At 44.0% G+C, this 13,138-nt stretch overlaps 1 protein-coding gene across 1 annotated transcript in view; it reads right to left on the bottom strand.

Annotated features, from left to right (window-relative positions):
• THEMIS (thymocyte selection associated) overlaps positions 1–13,138 on the bottom strand; it is a 649,377-nt gene that overhangs the window by 383,025 nt on the left and 253,214 nt on the right. The window lies entirely within an intron of this gene.

The following is a 13,138-nucleotide window of genomic DNA, read 5'->3' on the forward strand; positions in this document are numbered from 1 at the left end:
ACGCAGGAACGCAGTAAAGATAAATGGTCAAGGGCTGTTGTGTTTTCTACTCCTGCAACATAAAGTGATCGATAAGAATCTGATATTCAGGCGTATCGGTGACTAAGACAGCAGGCCGAGCCTCTTTTGCTCAACGGCTCCGTCATGGGACGAAGAAACGCCCTTTTTCTCGAAAAAGGAATATATTTTACTTGCAGGACAGTTGTAAATTTTCCGGGAAAGTACATTAGCCTGGAACATTATAACATATGTTTAAGAAAAAATAATGTTCGAAAGTAATAAAAAGCGTAATTTTTAGGTCATATGACCAAGCCTTTCATCATTAGAATAAGAAAAGTAAAATGAACCAGTGAAAAGTTTTATTAACAAGTCACATGACCTGTTATCCTTACCTTACGCGCTGCGCGCCGCGCCCCGGATCGCTTCCGGGAAGCCGCGCTTCGCGCACCGGAGCACTTCCGGATGCGCTAACGCGGCGCGTCATATGACGCATTACGCGACAACGCAGGTCCAGAATATAGTCAAAATGTCTCCACCAACCAGCGGTTGGAACACAACCCCTTTCAGCAGGCTAAATAGTTCTGTTAAATGACAACAGAAGGGACAGGCAACAAGAACCATCAGTCAAAGAGGGGAGGGCAAGTTCTTCTCTACCGGGTCACGTTGGGGCGCTACCGGAACTGATCGAATTGGTAGTCTACAGTGTTTCTGGATGTTTCAGACTGAAGCTGGCGTCAGCATGAGAGCACCACCATCTCGTAGCTCCGTCGTGGCCATTCCACGAGCAATCATGGCAGCCGCTCCCCACCAGAAGCCTGCGGGAGTCGGGGGACCCCAAGACTTTTGTAGAATCTTCAAGGCTGAGGGGACGCTTTCGAGAATGGAGCCCAAGCTCTAGCAGACAAGCGTCCGAGTTCCAAGGTGTTGCAGGGCCATTTTAGTGGACCACGCCCAAATCTGAAGAGCCGGCCGCCATTTTGAGAGTCCTGTGGCAGCCGCCTATCGCTGCACCGAAAGAGCGGGAGCAACTCAAGTACATGGTGAGCGAGACGCTGTAGTCGAAAGAGCGGGCGGTAAACAGCTGAATAGCGGAAGAGGCACAGTGTAGCAAAAGCGGGCGGAATGGCAACTGAAACGGTAAAGGGGCGCCCCACTACAGCGTGTCTTTAGGTGAAACGGATTGTGGGACAAGGTCAAGAATGGAAGAGTCACCAAAAGGCAAAAAGTTCCGCTTGACCCCGGGAGCCGGCCACCTATGTCGGGGGCGATCTCAGGCCACACCAGGGCAACACGACTTGGGGAGGGGCCCGGAGCCAAGCGCCCCCTCCGAGTCCGCGCCATCACACCGTCCCTCGGGGGCCTCCGTCAAGCGGTTCAGGGTGGCACCGCATCACATTGTTTTCAAATGCAGTCACGTCCTCAAACAGCCCCCACTTACATTGAGAATAGTGAAGCTGTAGCAAGTGCAAATAGGCTTCAGACAGTGTTACAAGCACTCCTCAAAACTTTGAACTATCAGAGTGCATGAGTTTCATGCTCGATCGATTGAGCTAGCCGGATCGGGCAACAAAAAGTATAAAATAGTTATGTAAATAGTTATTTAATAAAATGTTTTACCCTGTTACTTTGCTGGTGTGTTGTATATATTTGTAATATTTGCATAGAGTTTATCATTATTTTGGGCGGGGTGGGTGGCGGAGCCGAGCTGTCTTGCAGCCATCATGGTGTGGAGCTCAGTTCATCTCACTAGTTTCGTATTTCTCATGAGGGGTTGTTCCTAATGTTTCTATTTTAGCGAGGTCAAAAAGAGATCCCATTAGTGGCCTACTGATTTTGCTCGATTCCTTTTGTTTTTTTACACGATTGTTCACTATCTGCAAAGACTAAACAGAGTATTGCGACTCTGTGCTTGTTTGTAAATAGAGAATGAACCAAAGAGAACTAATTCTAAAATAGTAAATGCTTGGATAACAATCAATCAAATGGAGAGAGAAGCAGGCACGACGGATTACAACGGGGGCAAAGGCCTGCGTTAACTACCCTTCACTATCTGCAAAGAGAGAGTACTCCTAATAGAAATGAGGGGGAGGGGGGGCAGCATTCAAAGCAGATCAGTGTGCATAAACACGAAAATGTTTTTACTTACCATGTACTTGACATTCGACAGCTTATGATATTTGCTATTAAAAAACCATTGAAATTCACTGAAAAAACCATAGGTTAGAGACTATATATAGTTAGGAATTAGCATTTAAAAAACCTTGAAAATTCACTGAAAAAACCATAGGTTATAGACCATATATAGTTAGGAATTAGCATTTAAAAAACCTTATTTTACTCACACAAAACCATTGAAATTCCATGTATAGTTAGTTGCACTAACTATATATCGCGCACCCGCAATCCACTGCTGATGATGTCACATATTACATCATTCATGACATGGTCAGTGACATCACTGATGACATCACTGATGACATCTCAAATGACATCACTGATGACATCACTGATGACATCTCATTTGACATCATTCTTGTGCTAATACGATAAACCTCTTCAGACTCTAATATAACCTTAGATACACTCAGTTTATACAGACACTCACACACTGTCACTCATCCATGGAGTTACTCACACACCTAGTCAGTCATGCAAAGAAACAATCTCACCTCTATTCCCTCAACTATACAGATATACACATTACTTATTCAAACATATACTAACACATATTTACTCTCTTATACAATCCCTGATACAAGTTCACAATGATCCATACAGCCACTCACACATTCAGTGGCTCTCATGCACAGTTATTTATATATGCCAACTCTCACATGTACTGTGTTTTACATATGTACTTACTATGACATGTAGCATTGAGATATCCATTCACTCATCAATACACTCATGCACACAGTCAACCGCCCATGTAGCTGTTTCCACATGCACTCTTGAACTCATACACCTAGTGAATCAACTGCTCACACATCTATGCACAGAGTCACACACCTCCCAGCCACCCCCACACAAACTCAATCTCCCATACAAATACTTGGGCAACCAATCAATAACACATATAACCTCTCGTATAGCTAATGATCAACACATGCAGCAGTTTACATCACAACAGACATACTGATGCACATATTCAGACAGTTTAGTCACTAACCCATGCATTTAGTACGACACATTTATTCACTCACTCATACAGTCAGTCACGCACCTACTAAATCCTTCATCCAGACACTTATACATCCACTCATTCTTCAATAAATCAAACATATTTAAACTTTACAGAAACACACAGTCACTGGATGATGTCATCAGTGATGTCATCAGTGATGTCATTTGAGATGTCATCAGTGATGTCATCAGTGATGTCATTTGAGATGTCATCAGTGATGTCATCAGTGATGTCACTGACCATGTCATGAATGATGTAATATGTGACATCATCAGCAGTGGATTGCGGGTGCGCGATATATAGTTAGTGCAACTAACTATATATGGAATTTCAATGGTTTTGTGTGAGTAAAATAAGGTTTTTTAAATGCTAATTCCTAACTATATATGGTCTATAACCTATGGTTTTTTCAGTGAATTTTCAAGGTTTTTTAAATGCTAATTCCTAACTATATATGGTCTCTAACCTATGGTTTTTTCAGTGAATATATATATATATATGCACTGAAACTCTCGGTAAACCACCTCCAAATCCCTTGGACCGGCAAAGCCAAAACAGGAGACGGACCACAAGATCTGGCCACAGAATGATTTATTGGCACAGGTAAACAGCCATGACGCGTTTCGGGCTTCGTGAGCCCTTGATCACATGCAGAGCAGTTAAATTTGTTTATCGTATTTATGCAGTGAACACCAGTGCACGCCTCCCCTGAGTCTCCGCCATGGAAAGGCCTGAGACCGCCATCATCATAATATGGATGGCACCGCCACTATATTGCTCGCCTTTTCAACCCGGTAGGCAATCGGGCGGATTGCCTACCGGCGGAATACTGGCGGACGGTCTTTCCATCCGCCTGGGTCCCCACCGCCATTGTAATATGGGGGGGATAAATGTTAGGTGGGCGGACGAGAATGGTGGGTGGATTACCACCGCTATACAGGCGGTGGCGACCCGTCCGCCATCCTAATGTGCCCCAAAGTATATGGTTTTTAACCCGCACAAGTCATCTAAGAGGAAATTGAGACTAGATGCACAATGCCTAGACTAGGTTAAGGCTTTTGACTATTTGGGCGTCAGAATTAGTAAGAATTTGTCATGGATTTCCCAAATTCAGAAAAGTGTGCTTTCATTTGAACACCCAGATTGTGCTATAGTAAAGAAAGTTAAACGTTCCCCTTTTCGCCCAGTCTCACTAATCTTAGACATACATCGGACTAAGAGAGGGGGCAGCGTTATATGGGGCCGAATTGTGGGGGAAAATAATTTTCTAAGAGCAATTTTAAACCTAGTAGGAACATGCCATTAATACCCCTTCGCCTAGATCTTGGTCATAAGGTCTATTGCCCACTCATCTGTTTTGAAGGTGCTTATGTTTTGGAACTTGTCATACCTATGTGTAGTTCTGCATGGACATAAGTCCATTTCACAGTGTTCATATTACAGCTAATTCATCTAAATGTGTGCCACATGTTAGTGCTGTGTTTACTTTCATAACTTTCACTTACCCATTGCATACATGAATGGAACTTGTTTCTGCTATGGGTTGTCCCAGACATGCTTCAGTTCCTAAGTCCAGGGCACATGGAATTTGTCAGACATGTGCAAAATGTACTGTATCCCAGTGCCCCAGCCTTCCAGTGTTCACCTGCCAGGGGCATAGCTATCCTGCAGAGAGTGTTTCTATAGTGCCTTTAGAATATTTCTCACACTGATTCTATGTAATCCCATGGACTGACAATGCCTTTTTATGTCGGTGATGTGCAAGAGTCTAATACAGAGTTGTAGCAGAGAAAGTATGCTTGACTTTACTGACACATCCGTACAGATGTTGTTTTGGACATCAAAAGAGGATTTGAGATGTGTGCAATGCAAGTGTGTCACGTTCACTATATCATCTTGGTTTGAGTTGCACTGACAAGGTCTCATGGTAGTTGAAGTCATTTCAGTCTCACTTTAGCAAATCTTGATAAATGGTAACCTGCATGACTAGTGAAGATCAAGAAAGACACGGCAGGCAAGTGAGGTGGGGCAAAAAGCAGTGTAGCATATTGGTTGGTGTTACAGTGACAAGGACTCATGGTAGTTGTATCCACTTCAATGTCACTTTAATGAATATGAATATCAGAATTTTTAGAGCACACAGCTTCTCAGAGGAGTGTCCCAGCACTAAAACAAAGTAGAAAGCAGAGGCTGAAAGAACTAGAGGGTGAAAAGCCATGTCTTGAGTTGTTTTCTGAAAGGCCTCTAATTTTCAATTTGACGTAGTCCAATGGGAAGAATATTCCAGGTTTGAGGGTCCAGAAGAGAGAAAGACTTCCCTCCTTTTTTTCAGCCTAACAGTAGGAACGTTGGCCAAATGGCCATTGAAGAACGAAGAGTTCTAAGGGAAGTGTTGTAATGGACCCTGGAAAACAGCTACTCAGGACTAGAGGGGCCAAGGCTCTGTGCATGAGGATAAGAGTCTTGAACAGGATCCTTTCATCAAGAAGGAGCTAGAGCAGGTTCTTCAGGTGCAATCAGACCCAAGTTAATCTAGGTAGGCTGAGAGCCATACAAGCCACCACATTTTGGAACGTCTGCAGTTTTCTCAACAGATGTTGTGGAAGATCTGCAAACAAGGCATTGACGTAATCCAGCCTGAATGCAATCAAGGCAGGGATCACAGTTCTCCTCACAGGTATGGAGAGGATCTGTAGAAATGTTTTGGCATTTCGCATTAGGCCAAAGCATGTGTCAACTACAGTGTTAACTTGGCTACATAGTGTCAGCTGTTTGTCAAACTTGACTCTTAAGCTTTTTACTACATTAGCTTGCAAGTTTGGTAGGGGAGCCCCATCTGGCCAAAGGGTTTGCAGGTTGAGGAAACAATTTAAGTCATAACTAAGAACCTCTGTCTTGTCAGTGTTGGATTTAAGCTGGTTGATATTCATCCATTGGAGACAAGTGTACAATGTGGTTGAGCAGCTTTGGGACGTGTCTGATGGGCTCCATGATGGCAGAAGACGATGAGAGGTGAGTTTTGGCAGTACCCAGGGGAAGAGAGATGCAGAGTGAAATGAACAGGATAACTCAGAAAACCGTTGAATTATGAAGTAGGCTGTGTGATGGTTATACAGCTGGTTTGAAGTGATTGTTAAAAGTTAAAATACTGCTCTCGCTAAACTGGAATCTAATAAGGACAGAGTCTAGGACATGAACACTCTATGAAGTATAGTCTATATGGTTAAAATGCTGAGGGCACTCCCAACTATCTTGCAAATTGGTCATAAAAAGGTGACTTGTGATCACTGTGGAGAGCAGAGTCTCTCCTCCTTGAAACGTGAGCCTCAAACAAGACCAGTAAATCAAGATTTTTTCATGGAGCAGACACAGTCTGAAATTGAAAGCTTCCATTTAATTACTTCAATTAAAAACTTCAGAGAGAACTTAAAATACCTCTGATTAGTAATGTATTGAGACTGATCTTAATCTAGCCCATAGTTCCTAGCTAGAGGGGGTGGCATACAAGGCACTATAGGACCTGTTCCCACCGTCATGATAATAGGATTTCCCCATTTGTGTTTTTTGGGATTGTAACAAATCTGCTTGTATTATTTTTAATCATATGCCTGCTTATGCTCGCAAAAATACCGCATCTTAGAGCACGTTGTTAAAAATAAACATTTTAAACTTTACTGTGTCTTTTTTTTACCCATGTTGTGGACTGGTATGAGAATAACAAACGAAAGAGTGTTCTTGACTCCCACCGTTCCTGAGAGTAACCTAAGTTGCATGTTCTAGGTTGTCTAATAATTGGTTACTTTGCTATAGGACGAAGAGCTAATGTGACACTGATGTTAGTCGGTTAGGGGTTCTAGGTACTAAGGTGAGTTTTTTGGTCCACCACAATTCACTGAGATCCTGGGTCTCTGTGCATAGTTCTGTGTCTGAGCACAATCCCTGCAACACCTTGGATATGCATAACCCCAGTACTTATGCGCACATTTTAGATTAAAGCACAGAAGACAACTTTGCTTAATGCTATGGCATATATGGCATATATATATATGTAGTGAGCAAAGCGGTGCATACAGCCGAAATGCGTATGGGTTGTTTAATTGCTGTGACTTGTATGACCTGGAGAGTGTGTTACTGCCTTTTCGGAACGCTGCTATGTTTATTAAAATTGCCCACTTACCCGCACTCTAAAAAAAGCTCTTCCCTTTACTTAAACAATGACCATGCAAGCACGCAGCGCGCGCGCGCAGCGGGCGCGCCATTGGCGCGCCAGAGTCAAGCCCGTCTGCGCCAGTCCGCGTTTCGACCGCGGCTAGTGCTAGCCAGGCTGTCCGTGGTATAGTATCCCCGGTTATCCGATGGTCTAGGGTGGAACTTTATGATCTTGCACCACTGACCTGTCCGGAGACCTTCAGGATTAATTTCGGGGACGGGAAAGAGTCTTTAGGTGAGCAGGATTATGACAGTTGCAAGCACTGTCAGTTTCGGATTACAGCTCCAAGGTGGGAAACGAAGGTCAATTCTCATGTCAGGGAGCAGAATTGGTCATTTGATCGTAGGATTAAGGCCTGCTATGTCAATTGCAGGTCTCTCCCTAAACATGCAGAGGACATTTGGCTAAGCATTCAAAATGAGGCATGGGACCTGGCCTTCCTAACAGAAACTTAGTTAAGGGCCAGCTCTCAGCCTGATATCGCGCAGGCAGTCCCTGCAGGTTATAGGATGGTGGCGGTTAATCGTGTTAATACCAGATTGGGAGGTGGTCTTGCAGTTATAATGCGGGGCAAGTGGGAGATTTATAAAAAAGTGGAGAATACTGGTCCTATAGAAGCCATGTCGTTTAATATATTCTGCTCTAATTTTTCTATCATGGCAGGATTATTGATATATAGACCCCCTACCTCGCCAGTTGCACATTTGATGGACCTTTATGGCATCATTGGGGACTTAGTTTTAAGGTACCCTACTTTCACAGTTTTAGGCGATTTCAACCTGCATGCCGACGTGGCGAATGATCTGGCTGCCAGTAAATTGATGGATGCGCTTCTGGGGTTTAACCTTGCTCAGAAAATCCATGCAGCTACCCATAGAGGGGGGCATATGTTAGATCTTATTTTTAGCAATGATTGTATTCTTAGTACAGAGGTCCCTCGTCAAGTCACCTGGTCCGACCACCTCCTTCTCCCCTTTACGTTAGAAAGGTGCTCCTCTATGGGACGTCCTTTGCCCCAAATAAAGGAGACTAGGTAGTGGAGTAATATCACTCCGACTAAATTCGAAAGGGAATTGGCTGGAGTACCGTTTGTATTAAAAGGTGACCCTAGTCACGTTGTTGCTGCATTCAAGACATGCATCTCTTCTGCTTTAGATAAAATTGCTCCAGTAGAAAGGAGGCATGCAGTGAGGTCATGTCCCTCCGCTCCTTGGTTTACTGATGAATTGCGTATAGCAAAAAGTGCGTGTAAAAGATTGGAAAGGACTTGGCGACGGAGCTATGCTCCAGAAGCCAAACTAATTTATAAGGCTGCACTTAGGTCCTTCCAGCGTGCCAAACGTCGCAATACTAGGGAGTATTATACTGTGCAAATTAAGTCCGCTAACAACTCTATGAAAGAGATTTTTAAAATTGTGGAAAGTTTTACTAACCCGAAGGCTTCCCAAACTCCCATTCAACCCTCGGAATCCCTTTGTAATAGCTTAGCTACATTCTTTCATGATAAAATTACAGATATTTATGTGGCCTTTCCTCCTCCAAAAGAGCAGGTCGGGAATTCTGCCACGATGGGCCTCACCCAAGTGTGGACATCCTTTACTTTTTTTTAGAGCAATCAATCATAGATAGATCTACATTATGTAAAATCAGGTTCTCCAGCGGCCCCATGTCCGGCCAGGTTTTTTAGGATACTGGCCTCAGGGTCGAATCCAGCTCTTAATGCTATTTGGAATCAGTCATTGGAGACAGGTATTTACCCGGCTGACTGGAAAATAGCAGCGGTTCAGCCTATCTTAAAAAAAGAGGGTGCGGATCCTGCGGTTCTGAAACATTTTCGACCCATCTCTTTTCTCTCAGCCCCCGCAAAAATTCGGGAAAAAGAGGTACAAAGGCAGCTCTCTGCTTTTTTAGATTCCAAAGATTTGTTACACAGCTCTCAGTCAGGTTTCAGAGTGGGTTTTATTACAGAGACAGCTTTGCTAGAAGTTACTGAGACTCTGCGGGAAACCTTGGAACAGGGACACTGTGCAATGCTGGTGTTATTAGATCTCTCGGCAGCGTTTGACACGGTGTACCATAAAATCATGCTGCACAGATTGGAAAGTCTGGGAATGTCAGGCAAGGTGTTATCTTGGTTTCATTCTTTCCTTGAAGGCCGGTCACAACATGTGGTTCTTCACCCTTTTACCTCGGAAACCAAGTGGCTCTCCTGTGGAGTTCCTCGGGGCTCGGCGCTCAGCGCCACTCTTTTTAATATTTATCTGGTCCCTTTAGCGGCGGTGTTGGAGAACTGTGGTCTGAAGATCATTAGCTATGCAGACGATATGCAACTGATGTTTTCGTTTAAGGAAAAGGAGGGTGTGGACTTAGCCAGCTTCAAGTCTTGTCTGTTAAATATTGTTGCGTGGATGACAGACAATTGCTTGAAGCTGAATACAGAGAAAACTGAGGTTCTTTTCTTTAACAACAAGTCCCCCCTGCAATCTGCTCTGTGGTGGCCACCTGAATTTAATCCTCCCCCTGCACCGGTTAGGACTACCCGGAGCTTAGGTTTTAAACTGGATACCGCACTCTCAGGGAAGGAGCATATTGCGCAGGTGTCAGCAGTATATTTTGGAAACTCAAGACCCTGCGCAGATTCTTACATTTCCTCCCTGTAGACTGCCGGAAGACAGTCATCCATGCAGTTATAACATCACGCTTAGACTATGTTAATAGTCTATTTATAGGACTACCGGAATATTTGATGGTCAGGCTTCAGATCATTCAAAATACGGCAGCCAGGCTTTTTAGAAATGTCCCGATAAGACATAGTGTCTCCCCTCATTTGGTGAGTTTGCATTGGCTGCCGATAAAGAAAAGAGTCCTTTTTAAGACACTGATCTTGGTTCATCGGGCTTTGCACGATGTCGGCCCAAAGTATCTGAAAGCTAGAATTCAGAGGTACAGGCAACCAAAGACATTACGTTCTAATCATCAGAACCTTTTGAAAGTCCCCAGATTCTCAAAAGTGAGGATGGGTGGGCGGGCTTTCTCAGTACGTGCCCCTTCGCTCTGGAACTTGATGCCTGAAGAGCTAAGGAAAATTCCTCTGGAATCGGCCTTTAGAAAAGCTCTGAAAACATGGCTGTTTTGTTTGGATTAGGTTGGTTTCTTTTTCCTGCTCTTTATAGGGACTTTGCGGTCTATGCAGTTGTGACTAGCGCCGGGACACTTCCGTTGGAGGTAGCTGTGCGCGATATAAATGACTATAATAATAATAATAATAATAATAATAATAATAAAGTAATCATGCTTTAGAAAATATCCACGGAGTCAGCGCCTGCTTTTGAGCGAAAGTTTTGACAGATATTTTATATATATATATATATATATATATATATATATCTACACACACCAAGTCACTCCTTCTGACCCCTTTGGCCCCAAGGGAATTGGCGCACAGTCTCGGCGGAGCACGCCAATAGTCAATCCTCGTGAATTATGTCCCAATAAAGTGCGCTCTCAGTAGACATGTCACGTAGCCAGGGTGTATATTAAAAAAAACGACATGTTTCGGCTTACCAAGAAGCCTTGTTCACGTTAGATGGACACAGTGCTCAAACACCATACTCATAAGGCATTGGGCTAATCAAATCGACACAGTGCAAAAAAAATAGACAAAGAAACAGGACTGTAATGGATTCTTACAGTGACCTTGAAATGTGGCGGCCATCTTAACATGTCGTTTACAATATTGTTTACAACCACAAAGGGGAGGTTTGTATCATGTAAAGAGACGTGTCACAAGGAAAAACTTGAAACCAATTTAAAGTTCAATGCCTCAAATTTCACATTAATTCTTGAAACGCATAACAGCTGGTTTCAGAAATGCGTGTAATTATGGAAATGTAGCCATTTGTCACTCATTCGTTACGATGCATGTAAAAATTGTGACTGTTGTACACGATTTGTGGACATGTGATCATGTTGTGACACCGATATATATATATATATTTATATATATTCAGTTCCACAAAGCACCCACAGCCGGGGGGCGAACCGCCGCAGACTGTGGCGGTTCCGCGGCTGGATACATTTTCGGCGAAGCAGAACGAACTGGCGAGAGACAACATTGGGGCAGAGATTGAAGGCACCCCGCGATTGCGCATATTTGGCAAAATGACTGTCATCAGCCCACTGCGGTTTAATGTTATGGACTTCCAGTCCCAGGATGCATCAGTAGCTTTACTCACCTGTTACTGATTTGGAATAAATAAAGGGAGATCACTGGCAGACCATTGTGTTAAGAGTCATTTGAGCAGTGAAGCCTATGAAGAAGGGTGAATACTCAAAACGCGTCAGGTAACTGCTGACGCTGAGGTGCTGGGCTCTGCCTCGTCATTACAGACTCCAACCAGTGAGTGCGCCCCGCCCTGTGGGTGCTTTGTGGAACTGAATATATTACGGCCGGCCCGGCCAGGGGGCGCACCACTGCAGACTGTAGCGGTTCCGCGGCTGGATACATTTTCGGCGAAGCAGATCGAACTGGTGAGAGACAACATTGGGGCAGAGATTGAAGGCACCCCGCGTTTGCGCATATTTGGCAAAATGACTGTCATCAGCCCACTGGGGTTTAATGTTATGGACTTCCAGTCCCAGGATGCATCAGTAGCTTTACTCACCTGTTACTGATTTGGAATAAATAAAGGGAGATCGCTGGCAGACCATTGTGTTGAGAGTCATTTGCAGCAGTGAAGCCTATGAAGAAGGGTGAATACTCAAAATGCGTCAGGTAACTGCTGATGCTGAGGTGTTGGGCTCTGCCTCGTCATTACAGACGCCAACCAGTGAGTGTGCCCCGCCCTGTGGGTGCTTTGTGGAACTGAATATTTATATATATATATATATATATATATATATATATATATATATATATATATATATATATATATATATATATATATATATGCACTGAAACTCTTGGTAAACCACCTCCAAATCCCTTGGACCGGCAAAGCCAAAACAGGAGACGGACCACAAGATCTGGCCACAGAATGATTTATTGGCACAGGTAAACAGCCATGACGCGTTTCGGGCTTCGTGAGCCCTTGATCACATGCAGAGCAGTTAAATTTTGTTATCGTATTTATGCAGTGAACACCAGTGCACGCCTCCCCTGAGTCTCCGCCATGGAAAGGCCTGAGACCGCCATCATCATAATATGGATGGCACCACCACTATTTTGCTCGCCTTTTCAACCCGGTAGGCAATCGGGCGGATTGCCTACCGGCGGAATACTGGCGGACGGTCTTTCCATCCGCCTGGGTCCCCACCGCCATTGTAATATGGGGGGGATAAATGTTAGGTGGGCGGACGAGAATGGTGGGTGGATTACCACCGCCATACAGGCGGTGGTGACCCGTCCGCCATCCTAATGTGCCCCAAAGTATATGGTTTTTAACCTGCACAAGTCATCTAAGAGGAAATTGAGACTAGATGCACAATGCCTAGACTAGGTTAAGGCTTTTGACTATTTGGGCGTCAGAATTAGTAAGAATTTGTCATGGATTCCCCAAATTCAGAAAAGTGTGCTTTCATTTGAACACCCAGATTGTGCTATAGTAAAGAAAGTTAAAAGTTCCTCTTTTCGCCCAGTCTCACTAATCTTAGACATACATCGGGCTAAGAGAGGGGGCAGCGTTATATGGGGCCGAATTGTGGGGGAAAATAATTTTCTAAGAGCAATTTTAAACCTAGTAGGA

Source organism: Lissotriton helveticus, chromosome 6 (genome assembly GCF_964261635.1).
Source record: "Lissotriton helveticus chromosome 6, aLisHel1.1, whole genome shotgun sequence".
Taxonomy (NCBI): Eukaryota; Metazoa; Chordata; class Amphibia; order Caudata; family Salamandridae; genus Lissotriton; species Lissotriton helveticus.